Here is a 25,432-nt window from a genome sequence, read left to right as displayed (position 1 = left end):
TGGCTTCTCCTTTAGCCTTGAACCTATCATGTCTTCTGTGCATTAATTTTGTCTGGACAATCTAATGTGTAACCTTAAGGAAGGGCTGATATTTTTTATTTATTTTCTATTTCCCAGAGTATTCACCCCAGCTCTGGGTTCTCAGTTGATAACTAATATTTAAGATTCAAATGATTTCTGGATTATGGTCTTTTATAGCTAATTCACTCATTGATAAGCTGTTGACTGATCTTCATCTTCATAATTCCAGTGCCAATGTGGTGCCTGCTCCCAGCAGGCGGTACGTTTGTTGAATGAATGAATGCTTACGAGTAGAAATCTGGCTCCGGAGGGAAGGAACTGCTTCCACGGTAGCACCTTTAGAGTTCACTTAAAAGAGTTCTAAATTTTTCATTTGAATTACAGACTACCAATTTCAGGATTAATTTCCTGATATACAATTACAGAAGCTTTCTTGCTTATATCGTCATTAATGTTATTAACAACACAAATAACACCTTCCTGCCTCTCAGTAGTCTGCTGGCCTCTGAGATGCTTGTGCACTCCTTTCATGGGGCCGTTCACCCAACTGGCAGTCCAGCTGGCCACGTCCCTCACCCTAGAGTCTGCACAAGGGCCTGCACACTGCATTCAGCCTTTATAAGCAGGTGTATACATCTGCACAGACAGGTGAGCCCTGCCTGAGTCAGAAATAACTAATGGGCTATTCAAAGCCTACCAAAATGTCAATACACCTGGAAAGTCAGGATCTAAGATTTAGATGTAAAATCACAGCCGGGCGCGGTGGCTCAAGCCTGTAATCCCAGCACTTTGGGAGGCCGAGACGGGCGAATCACGAGGTCAGGAGATCGAGACCATCCTGGCTAACACGGTGAAACCCCGTCTCTACTAAAAATACAAAAAATTAGCCGGGCGCGGTGGCGGGCGCCTGTAGTCCCAGCTACTCGGGAGGCTGAGGTGGGAGAATGGCGTAAACCCGGGAGGCGGAGGTTGCAGTGAGCCGAGATAGCGCCACTTCACTCCAGCCTGGGTGACAGAGTGAGACTCCGTCTCAAAAAAAAAAAAAAAAAAAAAAAAGATGTAAAATCACCTGTGCTGTAGAGAGGCAGCATGACAAAGGAAGAGCCCCATCATGAGGTTCCTGGGAGACCTGTCCAAGCATGGGACATTCGGCCAGCTGGGGTTGGCTAGGTATGCAGGGGTTGCCAGCAGAATGATTTCCCCTGCTTTCTCCAGGGCCAGCATTCCCAGTGGTTCATTGTCGCTACTGATGTTTGTTCGTTTTAAGCCCTGAAAACAGGACTCCTCATCTTGAAGTGATGTGATTAAACATCATCTGTCTTTCCAGGTCCTGGCTAGAAGGTGTCTTTATCAGGTAACTTCCTTTGCGCCAATAACCAAAGGGGTCTTTTCTGAAGTGCATGCTGGGTCCTGACAGCATGCAGGCCACATAGTCTGAGGCCTGTTCACTTCCATTTTGTTCTGCTGGAAAACAGAAGAATTTCCTTGCTAGTCATTCATTCATTCATTCAACATTGATTACCATGTGCCAGGCAATGTACTGCATGAACCCAGCTTGACAGTTCTTAGGTACAACCTCAGGAGAGTGAACAGACCAGAAACTGGCAGGGTGAGACAGCTCTGAGAAAGGATTCCTTCCTTCATCAGGATGTGGCCTGAGAGGAGCTCTCTGCCCAGGGAAAATATGCCGCTATCAGAAGGCAGTTCAGACATCTGAAGAGAACTGAAAGATCAAGACAGTTCTGACCCAATCCTCTGCTGTACAGAGGAACTGAAGTCTCCCAGGAACTTCTCCCCAAATGTCTATAAAGCCAAGTAAGGTTACAGATGGCAAGTGCAGAAATGCATGTCTGAGAAGACAGGGTAGAACCAGTCTCTAGCTTACATTCAATTGCTGAACTGACAGGAGGAGGTTATTTGTCTGACAGGTTGTGTTTCACCTCCCTGGACTAGGCGCACGAGCACTGAGGTTTGAAAGCCCTTTAACATTTGCCTATTTGGTAATGGCTCGGAGGCTGCAGAACCATTGCAATGTAGAGTCATGAGCAGTGTAGCTCATCGCTACATTGAGAGCAACGCAGACCTGTGTGGGACAGGCTGGGGGAAGAACGCTGCCTCTCCAGGCCACACTCAGAGGCCACGTTCCTGAGAGCTCAGAGAGGCCGGGTCATAGGTTCCAGGGCCCAGAAAGGTCCTTGACCATTCAGGGGGTCAAAATGTCCCTTACCAGCCCCAAACTCCAACATCCAGAAGCCGCAGGGGAGGGGAGCCCCAAAGGTACGGCCCTGCTAGTGACTTTTCCCTGGTAGGAGGGAGACGGGCTCTCATCATCCTGATGAATACATTTCTGTTGGCTGAATAAAGACATTGGACTCTTTCCTTGGTATTTGGGCTCATGCTCTGAAAAACATGTTTACTAAAATAAGCCCCAACTGTTCCAAAAAAGTTTTTTTCTTTTCTCATAAAGATACAAAACCCAAGGGCAGCAGATAGGGACTGTTGATGGAAGACCAAGAAGTCTTAGACTCCAAATCACTCTCTGTTTATTGGTCTGCTCTTCTCCACAGAAGACAATTCAGGCTCAAAGTTCAGTTTTCGAAACTCATTTCCTGGGGCAGACCTCGGCAAGGTATTCACTAAAGTGGGGGTGTGCAGGGACAACCACACCCAGGAGACAAGAGTTCCTGGAGCTCTCTCTCTCTTCCTCTCTCTCTCTCCACCATTATTCCTTCCACTCTAATGATCTGATATTTTTAAAAATTCTGGCTCACCCTCATGACAAATAATCTACTTCCTGGATACTTTTGCCTTGCAAATGTCATCCTTAGAAACAACTATATTTGTTGTTGGTCTTTATTTTTAAGTAGCTTTCTCACCCCAGAGCCCCAGCTCCTGCAGAAATATTGTGTGACCCTGTCTGGAATGCAAAACGATCCCTGGAGAGTCAGTCTGCGCAGGAACTCACAAGGGTGTTTGCTATCAGCTTATCTGGCAAGAGGAATCTGAGACATTTTAAATATGAACTGTTGGTGTGGCCCGTCCCACTCCATTCACTTTGCCCCATCAATAATCACTTCCACTCATGTGTGAGACACAAAATGCAGAAAACCTACACAAACGCTCTGAAAATGAGCCCCCAGCAGAAGTTCCTTTCTCTGTACAGAAACATCCATCAGACAGCTGGGGAATTCATATTTGGAGAAGCTTTCCTGGTCTCTGCTAATGTTTCTTTCAATAAATCTCACCTAGCAGCAAGTGTTTTGCAAAGCCCTGGACAGTCTACTTCTGAACTCCCCTCCTCTCTCACTTCAGAGCTTATCTCTCAACTGAATGTGTCATTCCTTGTACCCTCAGCTAAGAAGAAAGTATGCACACTACTCCTCCTTACTTCCAAACACCAAATCAGGCCCTTTCACACTACCACCCAGTTTCCTTGGAGAACTCTCTGCCTCCTTTTCTGCCTGGCAACCTCCTGATCATCCTTCAGTACCCAAGTCTCACAGCCCCTCCTTGGTGCAGTCTTCCCTATGTGCTGCTCTCCTCTCAGTGCTTCCAGAGCACTTGGTATGGCTCTTTATAATGCTGATAAGGGAGCTATGAATGTCATCATATACATCTGTGCCACCACAGGCCAGGTCACAAGTCCTAGGAGTAAAGGGACTAGGTCTTACTCACTTTTGCATCCCAAGAACCAAGCCCAGGACCTGGCATTAGGAAATCCCGTATTAAATGTTTGACACTTCAGTCAATGCCTTGCCTATGTTTCCCCAGCCCTCCCTTCTGTGTGCAGAGAGCCATGTGAAATGTGGAGCCAGGAAAGGCTTTAGAGTCAGATACCCCGTGTTTGAGTCCTGGCCCTCGTGGGCAGGGACAAGTTATTTAACCTGTAACTGTCTCAGTTTTCTCCCCAATATAACAGATAGACATGCCTACCTCTCAGAGAGCTGCTATGAGGAAAAACAAGGTAATATATGTAAACCTCGTGCTTGCCCAATGCAAAGTGCTCAAGATGCATTTCCTTGAGCTCAGCAGGAAGTGTTGGGTCAAATGGAGTTCTACAGAAAAAGTGAGTGGCTTCCATTCTGGTTTATGTGCCATCAGCATAGTGACAGGATGGCCAGCCTCTGACAGAAAGAGCCCCTCTCAGAGCCAGCGAGAGTGTAATCCATGCCCTTTGCTGGAGGTTCTCACAAGGCCTGCTTAGCAACAATGCTCATGTGATTTTGATTTGAATGGCAAACTCACAGGAGGATACTGCTGCTAAGGCTGGGCCATCATATAGCCTTCATTTCCTGTCTTGAATTAATCTTTCACCCCAAAACACATCATAAAACAGAATAATGGCAACTCAACAGTGTTAAGTCACTAAGTACAAATCAAAACAGCCTGCACATGAGAAGCCTAAACCTCTCCATGCTGTTGCACCCAGGTTTTATTAGGCCTTGATAAACAATGAGGTAGGAGCAGTGGGGGCCCTGCTAACACCTGAGACATTCAAGTGCAGCGTGGAGGAGAAAAGAGGAAGGTACGGTGGCTGAACCCACATGAGGAGGCAACATGGAACTGTGGAGAGAGCCACTTGCTGGGAATCAGGAGACTTGGCTTCTGTCTCACTTCTATCACCGGCTTGCTCTATGGGTGTGTTCGAGTCATGTCTCTGGGCCTCAGTTTCTTTACTAATAAATGAGAGAAGTGGATTAAAGGATCTATAGTTCTTTTCAGCTTTAATATTTTACAATTGTAAATGTTAGAGGCAAATCCACCTTCCCGACCTAGCCTTTCCCCTTTTCATGTTGGTTATTCATCTGAGATATCTCTCATCTCTCACTGAGCAACCTTCTACCAATGCTATTCCCTTTATTTCTCCAAAGTGTCTGGTCACCCCTGATCACAAGGGTTGGCCAACTTGGGGCCATATTCTTAAGAACATATTGACTACCCTCTGATCAAACAACTCAGTACAATCCAGGTACCCTGGGGCATCAAGGACTTGAAAATCCCAACAACCTTTAATCCCATTTTCCTCTGATACCAACCAACTTTCACTCCTTAGATCTCTAACAATCTCACCAGGTTAGAGTCTTCTCCCATGCTGCTTGGCAGGAGACTAGGGCAGCAACAGGGAGTTCTTATCTGCACTCTGGCATAACTCAGGGTGGGGCACGGGAGAGATGGCAAAGCTACAAAGGTCAGGATGAAAGTGCTTACAGAAGCAAGATCTGACCGCATGAGGAGGAGGGGTGATCTGGAGGAGAAGACAGTGCTAATCACAAGGACAAACTGAGAGAGGCACTGAGGACCAGGACCACAGAAGTCAAGGAGACTTCTTTAAGATGCCACCAAACTTCCACCCCTCCCTGACTTCCTGAATAAGAAATCTGAAGGCAGCTGAGGTTCTATGACTCGCCCAAGGCCACATAGCTAAGCTGTGGACAGCCAACACCAGAACATGGGTCTCTTGGTCTCAGCCCACTCTTGTGTCTACTCTATTCTGTTGACCTCAAGAGTCTAACGAGGCCAGCTGGATCCCTTGCAGACTCTAAGAAACATGACCCAAGTGTCACTTAGGAAAAGAGCAGACCCAGCAGATATTTTGATAACTGCCTTCCGGAGCCTATGAATTCTTTCCCATCTCGACATGGTTTTCTTGTTCTTTCTCCAGCTCTTGCCACAAAAATATGGAAAAGTTCAGAGGTCAGTGACAAGGAAGAGGTAGGCTCCCTTGACCCTACAGAACCCTGCATATCTAAGATAATACACACCTGTCCCTCTTCCTCAGTCTAGAGAAGGTTGGTGGGGGAAGGGTAGAAGGAGGAGATGAGTGAACTGCCTGGAAGGCTGACCTGTTTAGGCCACAGGTATTATTCATGGGCAATTAGATGGGTCACTGAAGGTCTGTGACAACAAACAATAGGATCTGCTTCTGCCAAGGACCTCTCATAGATCAGTGTCTAACATATCATCTCAACGTCAGGAGGAGGAAGCTCCAAGTAAAAGTCAAGAAATTAATTATTCAGTGTGCGTGACCTAGTTCCCAGAGGTAAGGGTGGGTGAGAAGACAGCTCACCAGTTCCTTATCATGGCAAGAAACTCAAATATTCCACAGGGTAGTGTTCTCTTTGCTGCCAAAGAGGGTCCACTTATGGTTAAGAGTGGCCAAAAAAAAAAAGAGCCAAAAGTCACTCATTCCACAAGTGTTTACTGAGCTCCTCTTATGTCTCAGGCCCTCCAGGGATTTACTATGGTTGGAGTTTAGCAGAGGAGAGACATCATGGAATTTATAAACAGCAGGACTGGGCCATGCCCCAGCTCAGCCCTTAGACAGCTGCATTGCCTTGGGCAGGTTAAGCCTGCTTAAGGCAAATTTCTCATCTGTAAAATGGGAGAAGTCCACCTGCTTGATCATGAAGATGAAATGACCTTTATAAAACGTAAAGTGCAAAGAATATGAAGTGTAAACAATCATGATACAACATGACACACTTCCCCTGCCCCAGAGAAGTGTATAATTTGGGAATGCTTTGGCAAATAATCCGGGGTACCTATTTGGCAAGCATCACATTCTCTGTAATTTGGGGAGATTTTATGTTTCACCCTGCCAATGGAGATGAAGCTGGCAGTCAGTCCCAGTCCTCAAGTCCAGGAAGTTGCAAGAAAAGGTGGAGTGAACACAGAAGAGTAGCCAGGACCCACCTGGCCCTGGGTCAAGCCTGGATTGAATGGATGAGCCAGGAGGGACCCAAGATTCCAAGGGGAAGAGAGAACAGCAGCACATATGCTCAATCAGAAACAGAGCAGAACCAAAATTCATCTGAGGGCAACAGGATTGAGCCAGCCAGAACTGCTCACACTCCCCACCCCACACACATTTCAGACAACGTTGGAATTTACTGTTCATCGCCCGACCCTCCTCTGTGGACAAACTGTATTCTGTTTCTCCAGAGAAGGGACCGTTTCTCAGGCTGTGGCAGACTGGCCAATCAGCTCTTTGTCTGGGTCTTTCCCCAGATACTAAGAATGAGAACTCCTGGAGCAGCTTTCCCTGAGGTCCAGTCAACCCCTTGTCATCCTGCCATTCAGGACTCCCGTGGACTCCTCACCCCACGTGATCCCTCAGCGCCCACCAGGCCAGCTGCCAAATGCCCTGACATGCACGCTGGCTGCCCCTCCGCTGGGGCCTCCACCCATGCCCAGGTTTCTTGGATTGGGTCCTGATGCTCTCCCCTCACACTCACCTTCATCCTCCCTCCTCCCACAACTAAACTGAGCCTCTTCAAGGCCCTGCCAAGGCTCACATGTCCAGGGAAGCTCCCGGAGAGAAGGGTGAGTTTTATTCATCCCCATGTTCCTTCTAACTCATGGCTTTCTGTGAGTTATTTGCCCTCCTGTAAACACAGATTTATGGTCCCAAAATGTTCTCTGATTGCTGTATACAGGAGCAGAGCAGAGGAGGAGGGAGGAGGGGTGCCAAAACGCCAGACTGGAAGTCCAGGGCCTGCATTTCGATTCTCCATTGGACACCAGTGAGTCCTGTCACCTTGAGAAAGTATCTTCAGGCCAGGCCTCAGTCTCCCTGTTTGGCAATGAGGGGTTTACTCTAAACAACCTTTCTAATTATAAGGTTTGACATTACAGAAACCAGGCTAGCCTGAGACACAGAAGACCTGAGTCCTAGGCGCTTATTAGCCTACCACCTGTGGCAGGCTATCCGACTCCTCAGACCCCAGCCTCCACATCTATAAAATAAACGAGGATAATATGACCACCCTACCCAGGGCACAAGGTTCCCATGGAACACTGCCCGTGATAAAGCTTTGTGGACCGTAAAGCCCTGATCAAACCTCAGGGGTGAGACTCCTTGAGTCCACAAACAGCTGCTGGTCCCCTGTGATGTGCCTGGTACTGTACCTGCCGAGAATTGCTGCCTGGCTCAGACAGGAAAGCTAGAGTCTGGTTCCTTGCCCTCAAGGCTCCCTCAGCCGGTAGGTGGGACAAGCAGATGAACGAACCTTAACTCAGTGGTGTATCTGAGGAATGAACACAGTGCTAGGGGAGTGCAGAGGAGGCGGTGCTGACTCAGAGGGAACAGCGCGCCCTGGGCATGGCAAGCTGCCCCAGGATGGTGGGAACATCCCACACTTTCCTAAGCCTAGGACCAGCCCCCAGAAGCTACTCCATGGTAAACAAGATCTGCCACTGTGACTTACTCACTGGATTCTCAGGCATCACAGTGGTTAAAGTCTTCTCTTTCTGGGATGAGACACACACAGGTTGCCATGTTCCTTTAAAAACAAGAGCCCAACAATTAATGTCAGTGACATCATCTTAGCTTACGCCTCCTTTCTAGTCTCCTCCAAGAGGTCGCGCATACTTGTGCACTTTGCCTTGTGGGACACTTCACCCAGCAAGAGGAAATGGACAGAGAATCTCTCTCTGTGCTCCAACAAGTTTTGCACATGAAGAAAGGCATAGCAAGATGGCTAAACAAATTCTATTGTTGGCTGCAGTCAGGGCACCCTAAGGGCTTATCAGATCTCTACACAAAGACTTTGCTGAGGAGTAGGAGGGATCTGGAAAACAATGCTTTATTCGCTGCTTTAGTAAAAACAGAAAGTGTCAGAATTTCTAAGCATGATACACAATGAAAGTAAATCAAGCAGGTGTAAAACTTGATAACAAGTCCCCAGTGTGAAACTGGTCCCATTGTCTAACGCTGAGTAAACTAGGGAGTTATGAAAGTGCACCAGCTGATCATGGCTGAGTTTCCTAAACCAATTATTCTCTTGGCTTCTAGTGACGACCCACATTATTTGATGACATCCTATTGCTTCTGCAGAACATACCTCTACACCTGTTTGGAAAACAAAGCCCAGAGTTATAAAATATTTCTAATGATTTACCTCCACATTAAAAAATAAATCAAAATATTTAAGAAGTAACCTCAAGGGGACAAAAACTAACACAGTTGTGAAATTTGACATCTATAAGAGGCAATACTCATACTCCAGGGAGGTATACGTGCACTTTGCTCAACAGAGTGGTGCCTCCACACACACACACATATACTCTCACACACACACACACACACTCTCTCTCTCTCTCTGGCACACAAAGAGCACATATCATTAGAGTGCTGGGAGATGGGATACGATTCACTGTTCAGAAATCACAACCTGTTAATGGGAGAGAGCCTACGAAGTGCTGTGTACCGGTCACACATGGAAACATCAAGGGTGGAGACGACCTGCTTTATCTCAGTGGCTCCTCACAGACAGCAAACAGAGGCTTGCAGAACAGACGGCACTTGCCAAGGCCCCAGAGCAAGGCAGGATTGGAGCCCAGGACCAGCTGCCCCAGTGCTCATGGTTTTTCCCACCCAGCTGAGGGGAAGGTGTCTTGGACATCAACTCTGAGCATAGCCCTGGTGGGCCCACACACTGGGCGAGCCTGGCAAGTTCCAAGGGCGGCCACCTGGGTAGAAGCGGCAGCCCTGCCCGCCCATCATCATCATTATCAAGCCCACACCCCTCGGGGCCTGTGCCAGCTGACAAACAGGCCGGCTTGCCTGGGCCACATTCTATGAGCCTGAGCTGCAGGCTCTGTGCTACTGCTTCCAGCCAGAAGTCAGAGTGGCTAGAGGCCTTGACTTGTCTGCCCCCTGCTTCTCAAGGGGAGCTTCTGAGAGCCGTGGGTGGGGAGCTGGACATCCTGGTACAGAATTGCATCATTGGTCCAACCGGAGTTTCAGAAGCCAGGGACCCTGTCAATGCTTTCTAGATCTCAGGAACAGAAGTCCCTATCCACGCTAGGGCATTGTGGAGACCAGCAGCAGGGACACGGGGCTCTCTAAGGTTCTGCTTGGGTTGTCTTCATGGTGGGTTAGAGGTAGGTATGACTGGACCAGGCTACAAGGGCTGACCACCAGTCAGATGCTCACAGAGGCCTGGGCATAGTGTCCGGCCACTCAAGGGACCAACTCGTACCCTCTGTCTGACCAACAGCCAAATACACTTTGAGCTCCCTGTAACACCAACAAATAGAAGGTCCTAGAGTCCAATACCTTCTGGCCTTTGAGCGTCAGGGCCTCTGTTCCTTCATCTGTAAAATGAGGAACTTGATACAATTGGTGATTTCCTCACCTGGGACCCCATTCAGTGGCCCTGCTCCAGGTACCCTGACTTTCAGAGACACCGACAAAACTACTTAGTTGTTGTAAGAGGGAGGGATTAACCTGTGCACAGGTATTGCCTTGGGTAGTTAACACTGCTACCTCAGCTAATACTCCCAGCAACCCTGTAAGACAGGTAGTACAGTATCGTTACAGAGGGGGAAACTGAGGCATGGCCCAGCAAAGTACCTCACCCAAAGTCTCAATGAGCAGAGACCACAGCAGCCCTGGGACTACCAATGGAGCTGGCCTGAGTCCACACCCATGCTCATTCCCTGACACGATATTTTCCTTTGTAATCAACCAGCATGAAGAAATGCCGTCTCTCCTTGGACTTGCCATCAGGCCAGTGTCGAGCAAAGAAGCATGAGGTCTCTGGTCCCTCGTGGGCCTGATTTGGGTGATACAGGGAAGGTTTCCTGTGAGATTAAGTGGGACATGACAGGCCCAAGTGACAGGAACTCCGGGAACCTTCCTCTTGGATGTTTTTCAAGTCTAAGTTCTTCCCTGAGGGACCCCAGCACTTGGACAGGGCCTGGAGCCTCCAGGCACTCAGTAAATATTTGTTGAATGAAGAAATGAATAGTTTCAATGCACTAAAGACTTGTTCAAGAACCATCTGGTGTAGGTCAGTGTGAGATATATCAAGACCAGCTAAAACCTCACAGCCGACCCCTCAGCAGCATGCAGCAGGTAGGGGTCTCCACATCCCAGCCCCTCCCCAGACTGTGGACAAAGACTCAGGTGCTGAGCCAGACCAGGGGAGCTTCAGACAGAACAAGAGAAGTGTTACCCAGTGAGGCAGTTAGGAACTTGGGCCCTACCATCAGGCAAACCAAGGGTCCTATCCCAGCTCTGTCATTTTAAATTAGTTGGATGGCCCTAGACAAATCACATCATCTCTGTGAGCCTCAATTTCTTATTTTAAAATGTGGATGATGTTAGTACCCACTTCATAGGGCTTCTCTGAATATTAAATGAGATAATGCTATAAAGGACTTAGCGCGCTGCTCGCTCAGAGCAGGTGCTTCGAGGTGATGTCTGTTATTATCTGCATCAGAGTGGGTGGTTAAAGGCACTTCTGGAGCGCTCTGCTTGGATTCAATTCCAGCTCTCCTCCTAACTAGCTATGTGACTTTGGGCAAATGGCTTAACTTCTCTCTACGTCAGTTTCCTGGTATGTAAAACGGGTTGATGGTGAAGATTAAATGAGTTATGCAGGTAAAGAGCTTAGAATGTGTCTTGCAAAGTAGTTCAAGAAAAGTGAGTATTATACTTAATTATTAATATTACTAGTATTCTTCTCTTTCTCTCTCCTGATAACAGACTCCACCCCATCTCCCACTCTCCAGCCAAAAAGGAGGGTATAGGACTCAAGGTGGGCTCATGGGAGTATCTTTTCTCCTTAGCAATGGTACGAGGGGTGTGCACATGCTCCAGACCAGGCCAAATTCCAATCTGAAAACTCCTGGGGAAGGCCTGGTCCTCTCAGGTTGGCGGCAGGGCTGTGTGGGGCCAGCTGGGAGCTGCCTGCAGCCATGGTGCACTGAACAGGGGACTCTGGTCTAGGGATGCTGGAGGTCACATGCTGCCTTCCTGGGGCTTGATTCTTCCGCACCTCTTTCGAATCTTTGAGCCTCCCCAAAACCTTCCAATGTATCCTTTTTAATCTAATTTTTTTTGTGTGTGTAGAGATAGGCCCTTGCTATGCTGACTATGCTGATCTTGAACTGCTGGCCTTGAGCGCTCCTCCAGCCTCAGCCTCCCAAAGTGTTGGTATGAGAGGCATGAGCTATGCATCCCATTTTTGCTTAAGCTCATTCAAGTTTGGTTCCTGTGCCTTGAAACCAAAAAACTCTCAATTAATAATAGCCCTCAACAAGTGCCTGCTTTATCATCACCAAATCCCACCCAGGAAGAAAAGCCAGCTGCACACCTGGTGAGACCCAGGCAGCCAAGTGAGAGCAAATATGTACAGCAAGGTATCTACGGACTGAAGTGAGGGGAGGCCACTGCAAGCCCCTGGACCAGGGCCCTTCCTGGGAGAAGAAGGTACTGAAACCAACAGCAAGCAGCCCAGCCCTGTGCTTCCTGGCTGAGAACCGAGCCTCAGACCCAGCCCCAGGGCCATGCCTATTATGAGAGGGGAAGAAGAGAAAGAAGGAAGTTAAAGCTGATTTTCATTGACTTTGAAGTGGTGCAGAAAAAAAAAAAAAATCCAGACAGCTATTTAAAACAACTCTTTTTAGAGGAGGAAGTAAGGAAGAAAGCAGGGAGCATGGATAAGTGAAGAAAACTTGCCTTGTTTGAGTACTTAAATGTGCCATACACTGTGGGTCACACTCTTTGAGTTGTATAATCTTGTCTAATATTCAATGAAACACTGGGAATTGGATGATCATCCAGCCCATTTTCCAGGTGAAGAAACTGAGGCTCAGAAAGGTCAATAACTAACTCACCAAGGTCATGCCACTAGTGCCTCGTGCCTGTTCCACCCAATGCACTCCACCTCCTCAGTACATTCTGATTTCAATGGAGCCTGAGCTCTTTTTCTCACACAGCCCATTTCTACTGTCACTCACATCTGTGCTCAGATCCCCCAGAGGTGATGGCAATGTCCTGCTGCTCCTTTATTCATAACTACTCAGAGGAAAGGGCAGCACTAAGACACAAACAGGAGAGGCAGTATCTTGACAGCCCAGGTACATCCTTGGGCAAGTTTCCTTTTTGAGACCTTAGTTATTTCAATCTCAAAGAGCTCTAGTGTGATTTTACTGGATGGCATGTATCAGTGGGTTTCCTGCTCGTGAGGGCAAGATTTGCCTATGGCTGATAAGCAGCCAACAGGCTGTAAAACATCATCTCCCTTGCATGTTTTTTGTTTTATTTTTGTTTTTTTTCTCAGTCACCTGTCCCAAGAGATTCTGACTTAATAGGGACGACTATAGCGCCTGATGCATAGCACTGTGCTAAACAATATTATCTTTGCTTATCTCACTCACTACTTTCTGGACCAGCACCCAAAGATGATCGATTCCCATACCCCATGCCTACTAATAGCACGGGTTTAATTCCCTTCAGGAAAAGAAGTTGCACCTTCAGGTGTGTTTCTAAAGGGTTTTAAAGAAATGGAAAAAATGGCCAGGCATGGTGGCTCATGCCTGTAATCCCAGCACTTTGGGAGTCCAAGGCAGGCAGATCGCTTGAGGTCAGGAGTTTGAGACTGGCCTGGCCAACATGGTGAAACCCCATCTCTACTAAAAATACAAAATTAGCCAGGTGTGGTGGCACATGCCTGTAACCCCAGCTACTTGGGAGGCTGAGGCACAAGAACCGCTTGAACCCAGGAGGCAGAAGCTGCAGTGAGCCGAGATGGTGCCACTGCACTCCAGCCTGCGTGACAGAGCAAGACTCTTTCTCAAAAATAAAATAAATAATACAAAATATAAAGAAACAGAAAAAAAAAATCCATGGCCTGGTAGCAAAAACTAAGAACCAAAACATGCCAATGACCGCCCATCTCTCCTGCAGTATGGGCCATGAGATGAACACACAAATGAGCACAGGCAAGCGCCTTCTTCCACAGGCCCCAGGGAACACAGCACCAAGGTCTGCACAGGCATAAACTAACCAGTGGAGTAAGGAGTAAAGACACAAGCATCACTTGGTACAAAAGAAGACATAGCCAAGATGGAAGTGGTAGCCTCTAGTGTTTGCTGGAGAATTAAACTGGAAACTATGATCTGGAATGATATGAAAATCTTCCTGACAACAATCATGTCAAGAAGAAAAGCCCTTGGCAGGGCCTTGGCTGTATCTGTGGGTATAAGGAAAGTCAATAAGCCATCCCAAGCAGAAAGCCTCACCTGCTGACCCTCACAGGACACAGGCTTCATAATGCCACACTGCCCAGGGCCCAGCTGGCAGCTAATGGCTGTTCTCTTGTTTTCCAGCTGCCAGCTTCAGACAGTGGTTGCCCCAGTCATGGGGGATTATCCAGGCAGGTATTTCCCTTACTTTTCTTTTTCTTTTCATAACTTTATTCTCTGCTATTTAAAAAAATAAAAAGGAACTGGCTCATTTTCCCTGAGCGCATGATTTGGTTTCACTCCTGGGTGAGATATGGTGCCGCACAGCATAGCACTGCCTGGTGTTGGAGTGGCATGCAGTATACTAGCAGGGATCCATGGGCAACTTGAACCACATAGAAATCTGAAAGAGGGTGGAATGTTCAAGGGGTCGCATTTCCTGCGCTCCCCCCGCAAACCTGGTTTCCCTTAAACCAGCCAGGAAATATTATTCAACCAGCATTTGCTGAGTGCCCTGGCTGGGACTGCGAGGAACACTAAAAAGCATGGGAAACAGGGGCCAGGACTCAGGAAGCAGAGGTGGTAGAAGGATGGGTGTTGCCTCACGGCAGCCCACCCCTAGGCTTGGATCCCAGCCTTGCTGCCTGTGTGTTGTGAGACCTCAAGCAAGTCATTTCAGCCCTAAGGCTCATTTGCTCCCCTTTGTGGAATGATACTTACCTTATAAAGCTAGGGTGAGGATTCAATGAAATAATAGCTATCAAAGAATAACAAAAGCTGCCATGTGTTAGCCATTTACTATGAGCCTGGACCTGTGTGCAAAGTGCTTTGCATGGATTATTTCATCCAATTCTTACAACTTCCCTCTGAGGTAGGCATCACATCCTCAATCTCAAATGAGAAAATGAGATTCAGAGAAATGAAAATACTTACTGAAAGTCATACAGCTCATAAAAAACAGAGCTAGGATGTACCCAGCCTCCATGCAACTGCCTGGAACATGGTGGGTGCACAAAACATGTTCCCTGCCTTCCCTTCACGAAGCCGAGAGCGTGAGAAAGAACTCCCAGGAAACAGGTAAATGCTGAACTGGGGGCTGTTGGTTCTCTGCCAGGCAAGCATATGGAGAAAGGAGGGGGAACTGCGTCTGAGACGGTTTAGGAAGCCTTTCTGAAGATGGCAGGGCTGAATCCAGACTTGGAGGATGGGGTGTTGAAAAGGCAGAGAAGAAGGAAAGTGCTAAGGAACCAAAGCAAAGAGTTGGGGCCGGGGATGGCCCAGGTGCAGAGGAGAGGAGACCAGCCACTTTGGAGGATGAGAAGGGGGAGCTGGTCTGACTGAGGGATGGGCAGTTTGAGCCATTACCTTGGGGCAATTCTACTGGGATCTTTCTCACCTGCACCCCAGAGGCCCTCCTGCCTCTGCTCCTCCAGTCACGCGACCATCACAGAGGGAACTGAGAAGCAGTTCCGGATGCCAAAGCCCAGAAACCTCTCTCTTCCCGCAGCAGGATCAGAGTCCGCCTCCATAAGCAGGTGTGTTTGCCAATTCCCAGTGTGTGCTGCTCTGCAGACCTGCCAGGCCCTAATTCTAGCCCAAGTGCTGAGGTGCCAGGAAGCTAAAATGCTGCCATGTGCACTTAAGAAGCACCACCCTCAAAGCCTCCGCCCAAGCATTAAAAGTTGGCAGGAGGGAGGAGGAGGCACAGGTAAAGCTGAGGCTGTAGGACCTGAGCCCCTTGTGGCAGGGTCCCTATCTTGCTGGACTTTGTATTCCTCGCACCTGCTGGGACACTGTAGGTACTTCCTCAGTAAACTTTTGTTGGGCTGAACTAAACAGGAGATTCTTCTGCTTAAGGCACAACTCCAAGGAGTTTAACAAGTCTGAATTACGCGTCTGAGCCCTGGGTTTAGTCCCATCTTGGCTAGAAGGATCATGTGCTTGTTTGCCTCCCAGGGAGTAAGTACTCCCCATCCCATTCCTCTGCCCTGTGGCCTCTGATTCGGCCCCTGCAGGCCCCTGGCCAGGCCCCAGGTGCTGATTCTGGGTTCTGCATCTCAGCATGTGCTCCTCGTCTTGCCTCCTCCACCTTCAGTTGCAGGGTTCCTCAGGGCACATTTATACTCAGGACAATTTCATACTCAGACACTGCAAATGCTTAAAGCTACAATGCTCTCCCCGTTATCTCCCGCTCCCCACCAAGCTCCAAATGTGAGTCCCAGCCCAGACCTCAGATTCACAGAGAAGGGAAAATGGAGTGGGGATGATTTGAGCAACTCCAATCATCAATCAGCTCCGCTCAAGGCCATCACCATGTGCTTAGTTTGGGAGTAACAAGACCTGGGAACAAAGGGTGAAAGTAGAATTGTATAGGCTGGCACAGTGGCTCTCGCCTGTAATCCCAGCACTTTGGGAGGCCAAGATGGAAGAATAACTTAGAGTCCAGGAGTTTGAGATCAGCCTGGACAACATAGGGAGACCCTGTCTCAACTAAAAAGAAAAAATTAGCCAGGCATGGTGGTGTGCACCTGAAGTCCCAGCTACTCCAGAGGCAGAGCTGGGAGGATCATCTGGGCCCAGGAGATTGAGGCTGCAGTGAGCTGTGATCGCACCACTACACTCCAGCCTGTGTGACAGAGTGAGACGCTGTCTCATATAAATAAATAAATAATAAAATTAAAAGAAAAACAAATTAAAAACTCTCCATGTAATTGAGGACCACCAAAAAAAGAAGAAGAGGAAGAGGAAGAGGAAGAAGAGGAATAAGAAGAAGGAGGAGGAGGAGGAGGAAAAGAAAGAAAGAAAGAAAGAGAGAGAGAGAGAGAGAGAAAGAAAGAAGAAAGAAAGGAAGGAAGGAAGGAAGGAAGAGTATAAAGGTTGGCTGGTCACATGACCTCCCCCCAATCCTCTTTAGGAAAAGGGCTAAAGGGGAAATGATGAATGGCTTTAGGGGAAGAGTCAATCTGAAACTCCAGAACAAAGCTTTCTGGGATAGGAAGGGGGGTGCCTGTTTCATTACTTTCCACCTGCAAATTATTCAACACTGCAGAGCCTCAGTCTCCTGACCTGTTCACTGGGGAGAGTACCCAGTAACCACACAGGGTAACTGTGAAGACCAAATGAAATATGAATGGGAATGTGTTTGCAAACTGTAAAGCACCCTTGGAAATATCAGACATTTTCCAGATCATGGGAGGTGGGATCTTCAGGTTAGAATAAGTGGCTTGAAGGGTAAAAGGAAACCAAGAATCACTTCTTTTGGCACAAATCTCTATTGACAGCATCTAGGACAAAGCACAAGTCTTCAGGGATTTTAGAAAGATGCTGATTGAATTCTATTCATAGTCTTGTAAAGGGGAGACCTACCTCCACATCTATGTAATAAGGCAAAACAGAATGTGTTACAGAATGATCCTGCAGAGATGGGACATTCTGTCCTGACCTCAGAGATTAAAAAGGCGTTTACAATAATATTATAATATAAAAATAATATAAGAATTGTTAACATAATAATAACTCTTTCAGAGTACTTGCTACGGGCCAGACACTGTTCTAAGTGTTCACATAGCTTCTCTGATATTAATTCTCATAACAACCCTATGAAGCAAGTTTGCAGATGACAAAACTGAGGCACAAAGAAATTGACTCCTATCTTGGACTTACACGGCTGGTAAGTGATGGAGCCAGGATTTGAACCTGTCAGGCTCTGCTCCTTTTGGGAAACCAAAATGGGTTCCAGATAAACTCAGAGGGTGGCTGAAAGGCTCTGATAAGGCCTGCAGGGCTGAGTCACTGAAGAAAGGTACTGCCTCACACACACTGCCTCCTACCCATGCTTTCCCCTCTACATTCACACTGCCCTGATCTGTCCTCGAAGTTGGCCACACCTCTGCTCTCCCTGCACCTCTTTGTGGGTACCTAATACCAAGGGAGACTGATATGAGAACCTATATGTCAATGTTTACATGTACACAGTGGATCACTCATGGATTAATCCCAGCTCTGCCATTTACCGGCTATGTGACCTTGGCAAGTCTTAGTCTCTCTGGGTCTCTGCTTCCTCATCTGTAAGATGTGGTTAACACTGATTATCTTGGGCAGTTATTACAAAGATGAAATGGGATGATATGTCTAGTCCAGCACCTGGCATGTTGCAGTCTTGATAAACAACTGTTAAATAGGAAGACTTTACAAAGGATTTCCATTGCAAAATCATTTTCTTCAAGGTAAGATCTGGTAATAATAGTAGTACTTTTAACTAGTATTCACCTAGTATTCATCTGCTACTAACCTAGACCCACTAAGTGGATTATCTCATTTAATCCTGAAAAGCATCATTATTTTCTTCATTTGACTTGGCTTTAGGACAAGAAAGGATGTCCCCAACACATTAATTTTAAACACACATACATATATACAGACAGAGGGACAGACAGTCGAGCAAGACAATATTTTTAGGCACTTATTATATGTCAGGTGCTATTCTAAGTATTCTACATTCAGTAACCCATTTCATCCTCTTAAAAACGTGCCTATACAGTAAGTACCATTTTATCTACATTTTACAGATGTGGAGCTTGCAGCACAGTGAGGAAAGTGTCAAATAAGTAGACTTTTTTAGTCTACAGTGGTCATCTCCTCCTGAATCTCTGCTCCCCTGTCTCAGCCGCCTATATCCTGTCTGCTACAAAGCCACTAGGGAGATCTCCCCACACATGTCACTCCTCTGCTCAAGAGCACTCAAAGGCTCCCAACTGCCTAGCCGAAGACCCCCAACAGGTTGAAGAGGATCAACTGTGGGCTCAAGATCCCAGTAGGATCTGGCCTTGCCTCCTTCTCTATGGTCCCAGACAAAGTCCCAGTGACAGGATGAGTCAGTGAAACCTTCCCTAACCACTCTATTTAAAATTACAGCCCTCCCCCAGCTGCTCCCCTCCCCATGCAGCACACCCCATCTCCTTTCCTGCTTTGATTTTCCCCACGCTACCTCTCATCACCTGGCCTCCCACGCATTTAGCTCACTTGTTTATTGTCCCTCTCCCCTTCTGGGAATGTGGCAAGGGATGTTATCCTGTTTTGTTTTTTTCCCTGCTGCAACCCAGCACCTAGAACAGTGCCTGCCACAGAGTAAGAGCTCATAAATACCTGCTGAATGAATGACTGAGCAGACATGTAAAATGCCTAAGAAGAAATGTCCCCACAGAGCAATGGTGAAAGAATGGCTAGCATGCCTCCAGCTTCCTGGAAGCTAGAGATGCCTAGACTGAAATGTTTGGGGGCTAGATCCTTTCTTGCCTATCTTCCTGAGATTTACAAGAGTTCCCTGTGAGACCCTGGGCCTTCATCCTCCCATTCCTGTTCTGAAGTTAAACACACTCCAACTCAATCTCTCTCTCATTAAATCCTCTTTGCGTCTGTCCTAAACTCACCTGCCTAGCCTCATCTCCCTCTGCCCACCTTCGAAGCAGGCAATTCCCCATTTCTCCTGGCCTCAACACCCACTAGAGATGCTCTCTTCTTACTCCCAACGTATCCATCTGCACTGCAACGACCCATCAGGATCCAGGTCAAACGCTGCTGCTGCTGCCGCCACCTCTGCTCCCTCCTCCGGGAAGCTTTCCAGGCCCTCCCCAGCCCACAGAAAACACTCCCCACACCCACCGCTGCCTCCTCCAGGCAGATGGACATTAGTCACGAACTACCTTGTGGTTTTTCTTCTATGATTGAGCTGAACTGTTACGAAAATCTCCTGTTACTCCATTTTTTTTTTTTAACACACATAAGCCTTGCTTTCCCAAACCCACTGTAAATATTTTAGGAGAAGCTGAGCCTTATCCATCTTGTCATCCCCACAGCACAGAGCCTAGGACACATAGTAGGTGTTCAATAAATGCTTCTCAATTGCCCAGGGTAAATAAGTCACCTCCCCTATCAGGTCACTTCCTCAATTATAGGTACCTGGACTGGCCACTCCCAAGAGGCTGCATTTTTTCCTCAGAGCCAGCTGTGATCTCGGCTACCTGCAGACCTCACCATGGGCCTATGTTTTCAAAGGATGTTAGACCTATTTTAATCTCACTCCACTGCACTGGGCAGACGAGATGATTTGTAAAGCATCTCAGGTCTGGCAAAGGAAAGTACATACTTCTTCCAGGCAAACCCAGAGATTCAGAGCTTCCAATCTCCTTAAATACTGGAGCTCACAAGATGAAAAAAACCATGGTGTAAGTTTTAAGCGATTGACAGCAGAAAACCAGCATGAGGCTCAGGTGTACCCTTTGAGCACCAGCTATCACTAAACTGAGATTACAGTTTACTGCCATGGTCCTAAAATCCCAAATGACTTCTGAGGGAGGAGGCCCTGTTTACTGCAGACCCTCCACATGCTGGCCTGTGCCACGCTCCAGAGGAGAGCCTCCCTGTGTCCCCTCTGCAAGGTAAGTGGGCTGGGACCAGCCAGCTTTACACCTGAGGAGCTGAGGCCCAGGTGGGTAGGAGGCTGCAGAGCCCTGACTCAAGCAGGTGAGTCACTCATTCCACATGGCCTCATCAGTTCACATTAGCCAATCAGGCATCCCAGATTATCTGTTAGTTAAAGAAAAAAAACTGAATAGGAAATACTTGCACTGGATTCCAAAGTAAAAAAAATACAAAAGTATTCAGAAAAAGTTTCCCTCCTACTCCTATCCCCATCTACCTACCATGTCCCCACTCTAAAACAGGTCACCACTATTATTAGTTGCTTGTGTCTGTTTCCTGACCATGATTATGCATATACACACAAATATAAATATGTGTCCTTTTCTTTACATTAACCGATAGCAGACTAGACACACTTCTCTGCACCCAGGTTTTATCTTTTAAAGGACTAGACTTGAGACAGGGCAGAGAAATAGAGTACCTCTACATAACAAAAAAAAAAAAAAAAAGATACTGGGCACGGTGGCTCATGCCTGTAATCCCAACACTTTAGGAGGCTGAGGCAGGCAGATCACAAGGTCAGGAGATCAAGACCATCCTGGTTAACACGGTGAAACCCTACTAAAGACACAAAAAATTAGCAAGACGTGGTGGTGCACGCTGTATTCCCAGCTACTTGGGAGGTTGAGGCAGGAGAATCACTTGAACCTGGGAGGCGGAGGTTGCAGCGAGCCAAGATTGTGCCACTGCACTCCAGCCTGGGTGACAGAGCGAGACTCTGTCTCAAAAAAAAGATGCACAGCTGTGTGAAAAGCCCATGAAGTAAAGAGAAATATTCTGAAGAACACATGGGTGAAGAGGGAAGAATGAGGCATAGAGATACCATGGAAATGGACCCCACTGGGCTGCTGCTGATACAAATCCCAGACTAGCCAGAAATGAGCTCTGGCGGGTAGGGCTGGGATCAGACACCCTGAGAGCGCAGGAAGCCCCAGTGGCTGAAGGCTAAGCCTGGCCTTGCAGAGACTTTCATCGTCTAGAAAGAGAGGATGTGTCCATAGAAACGGGGACTAACCTAGTTCCCTAATTCCCATGACAGTGGTGGAATGGGTTAGTGACCAGGAGGACACAGGAACTGTGGAGGAAAAACAATCATTTCCTGTGAAATTAGCAAAAGACCAAGAAGGGGGAAGTTGGTGCTGGAGACTCAAAGAACACAGACTTTAAGTGGCTGGGAGACCAGAAGAGCTGCTAGATGCGAGATGGAGGAAGTTAATGACTTGGACTCTGAATGTAACTCCAGTCAAACAATTGAGGAGACCGGGGCAGGGGAGCAAAGAACCAACACTGGAATAAAGAGCAGAGAGGAGATAGGAGTTTAGTTTTTTTGTTTTGTTTTTTAAAAAAGATATTTAGACATTTGCAATGACTTCAAGTCCCCTGGCCCGGGACAGTGACCTCCCAGAGTACTGAAAATGTTCACAGACAAGATGCTAAGCTACCTAGTGCAATCTCTGGGAAGCAGCCCAGGAACAGCTGAAAGCAGCCTCGGAGCCCTCGAGGAGCTGAGAACACGTAACATTAAGGCTGTTCATGTCTTTTTTTGATGAAGCACTTAATAGCAGATGCAGAACTGCAATGGGCATGGCATATCTAGCTTCAGAAAGGCGGCTTAGGTCAGAGAAGCAAAAGGGGGGAGACTAGGCTAGGGGCGGCTTCAATCACTCTTCCCAAAGTAAGCCGGTCAAAGATCAGAAGTCCACTGAGGGAAGGTCTCCAGCAGTGTGACAGAGGGATCCCTTCGATAAGCATTTATCATGACTTGGGTGACGCTGTGGAACGCATACTTAAATAGGATTCTGATCCACGGAACAGGGCTGCGCTGAATTTAACAAGTTGAAACTTAACAGGAACAATCAGTCTGATTTAGGCAGAAGCAAAATAGGAGGGTCTGCCTTTAAATTCTAAAGCCACACAAGTTTAGGACAGGGGAGAAGCAGCTTAGCAACAGCACATGTTAAAAAGACCTGGTCAGCAATAATGTCCGCGATGTGATGCTACTGCCAGCAAAGCACACAGAGTCTTGGGTTGCATTAAGAGAAGAATAATGTCCTGAACTAGGAGGTGATAGCTCCCTTCTTCTGCTGTCCTCATACCATAAATACAATATATGGTCTGGACACTGCCTTCACTGTATAAAAAGATCTGAACAAATTAGGGCATGTTCAGAGGAAAACCACAGAGAAGGTAAAAATCCTGAACCCACACTGTGGGTTGTTAATCTGGAAGAAGACTCAGGAGAGAAACAGAAGGCTGTCTTTAAATAACATATTTCACTGATTAGAAATGCATTTTTCCCATTATAAAATGTCTGAAAGTAGAATGTGTCTAAAATCCCCCAACATCTAACGGTCTCTCCCGGGATGCAGCTGTGGCATAGCTGTCACCACTTCACATATGGAAATTTGACTCATTCCTGGTGGCATATCTGAACAACCATGATCTAAAGCATTTCAGGAGCCAACACTTTTAAGAACCATTTAAGGAAGAAATGTGAGTCCTGGTTGTTAACAAAAAAACTTTCATTGATGCCTTCTGGTAAAATCAAGAAAACACCAGAACTGACATAATGGGTGTCAGCAGCTGGAAAAAAAATTCCAGGGACAAGAGAGATGAAGAAATACATCCCCACTTGACTAGAAGATAATAATGAGTCAGAAAAACATGGACACTGATCAATCTAAGTCAAAAAGTGATTCAGAAGAGTTAGATTTTGAAAGTGAAGTTTTAGAAATGCCTTAACCAATTTACTCTTGTATATATGCAAGAGTGATACAAAATAAAAAAGTATGTCTAAAATCTAAAAAAATTCAGAAAATATAGAATAAAAATTTTAAGTGATGGCAAAGCATTGTGCCACAGTTTAATTGGAAGCTCTTTTTCTTTCTTGAGGGTACATGAAATAATGGTACATCTTTCAGTTGATGGTGTTAGAGATTTGATTTAAAAAAAAAAATTTCTGAAGAGCTACTGGGCGGTAGACAGATTAGACCTACTGTCCATGGCACCCAAGAGGAAGAACTGGGACCAAATGCCAGAAGCTATAGGAAGCCATCAGGAGGAGTTCAAAGACAAGATGGATCACCTCCAACCTACAAACTCAGGCTAGACCACCACAGTGGAGTGAACAAGCATCCAGTGGGGTTGATGATAAGGCTCTCCCAGCCCTGCAGTTCCAAGGTATGAGAAGACCTTCTCACCAGGAAGAGAAAGGTGTCCCATCTTTCTTCACTGCACACACAGGTGCTTTGACTGAGCCATTCCCTTTAAAAAGTCATTAAAAGCAGGCCAGGCACAATGGCTCACTCCTGTGATCCCACTACTTTGGGAAGCTGAGACAGGCAGATCACTTGAGGTCAGGAGGTTGAGATCAGCTTGGTCAACATGGAGAAACCTAGTCTCTACTAAAAGTACAAAAATTAGCCAGGTATGGTGACAAATGCCTGTAATCCCAGCTACTCAGGAGGCTGAGGCAGCAGAATCGCTTGAACCTGGGAGGCAGAGATTGCAGTGAGCTGAGATTGCACCACTACACTCCAGCCTGGGCAAAAGAGCAAGACTCTGTATTTAAAAAAAACAAAATAAAAAGTTATTAAAGGTAAAAGGCACTTAGGGGCCAGTACTGAATGCGAGGCCTGTGGCAACAAGGAACCCTGCCTGCATCTGTGCTCCAAGACTCCTGTGGGCCAATTCAGGAATGAGCCAGAGGGGAAGAGCCCACCCGCATGCCACTACGTGCCAGTCACTATGAGAGGCGTGCTATGCCCATTAACCCATTTAATCCCCACAACCTCCCTGTGAGGTAAGTAGCATCACTCCCATTTTACAGAGGACAAACCCAAAGTTCAGAGATAGTATGTGTGTGGCTTGTCCAATGTTTACAGTGACTGAAAACCCATGGTCCATCTGTGACAGTATGCTTCAAATTGAGAGTATTCCAAAAATCTTGGTTGACAGAATGAATGCACTGAGCGATCAATTTCTCAATCAGTGAACAAATCAGCTTGTTCTCATATGGGTAGCACTGATCCTAGGACAAAAAAGAAAGCAAGCCGATTTCAGTGCCCCACCACAAGCCCATTAAAACCTCCCATCAATTGCACTAAACTCATTACAATTGCTGCTTGCAGGAACAATTTATTCCATCACATAAAGCAAGAGCTTCCCTGAGACATACATGGTACAGAACAGATGCCAGCCCCACTCAAATGTCAAAGCTGAACATGCACCAGGTTGTGGTGCCTCCCACCTGCCAGGTTAACAAGGGAGCAGGCAGAAGCTGAGCTCAGCCTTTATCCACCTCCCTATGGCCAGGATGGCCAGAGGTCTGGGAGGCAACCAACCCTCTACCTGCTCCACCTGCCCAGGCCATTGAGTCCAGCTCCAGGTTTGCCAGCCTCCCAAAACTCCCTCCTCAATTAGAGAAGGAAACTCAATGTGCACACAGGAAACCCAGGGCAGGAGGCACTTGAAGGGGATCTTCAGGTGATTGTGAGGCTGTGCAGGGGAGAGAATCAGCATCATTCCAGATGATGGTACAAATGTTTTGAGAGCCACTGACTCCTACAGAGCCAATTCTTCCAAAGGCGTTTTCTTTGGAGGAGGTGGTCACCTGGGTTCCTGCACCACCTCAGCTCTGCTGCCTCCCTCACACACAGACAAAACTCCTGCTCCTGCTCCAGGAGTAGCCCCCAGAGGAGCTCAGCACCTTGACTGCCCTATTTATTCCCTTCAAATTGACCTTGAAGCAGGAGAAGGATTGGCGTGAAGGGCTTAGCCTGCAGCGAGGTGGTGAAAGTGGAACAGATGCTGTTTGCTACACAGAGTCAAGAGTCACCAAAGCTCACACAGCCACACTTGGGGGCACAAGCTGCAGAACGTGAAGGATGTCCCATATCCTAAGACCCTAACCAGGAGTTCCAAAAAGGGCTGCCCTCCTGATAAACCAAAGACA

At 47.2% G+C, this 25,432-nt stretch overlaps 1 protein-coding gene across 40 annotated transcripts in view; it reads right to left on the bottom strand.

Annotated features, from left to right (window-relative positions):
- MICAL2 (microtubule associated monooxygenase, calponin and LIM domain containing 2) overlaps nt 1-25,432 on the bottom strand; it is a 295,251-nt gene that overhangs the window by 206,032 nt on the left and 63,787 nt on the right. For 26 of the 40 annotated variants that reach the window (XR_002517066.2, XR_002517069.2, XM_017948605.3 and 23 more), the window contains exon 2: nt 8,233-8,303. The exons of 8 other annotated variants lie outside the window; for them this stretch is intronic. The gene's annotated coding sequence lies outside the window, so the exon portion shown is untranslated. Of the gene's footprint in view, nt 1-8,228; nt 8,304-25,432 lie in introns of all 40 variants that reach the window. 6 more of the 40 variants (XR_002517067.2, XR_002517070.2, XM_017948607.3 and 3 more) reach the window with 1 other exon arrangement.

Source organism: Papio anubis, chromosome 12 (assembly GCF_008728515.1).
Source record: "Papio anubis isolate 15944 chromosome 12, Panubis1.0, whole genome shotgun sequence".
Lineage (NCBI taxonomy): Eukaryota > Metazoa > Chordata > Mammalia > Primates > Cercopithecidae > Papio > Papio anubis.
Note: the sequence above shows the minus strand (reverse complement) of the source record. Positions and strands in the feature narration are given on the sequence as shown.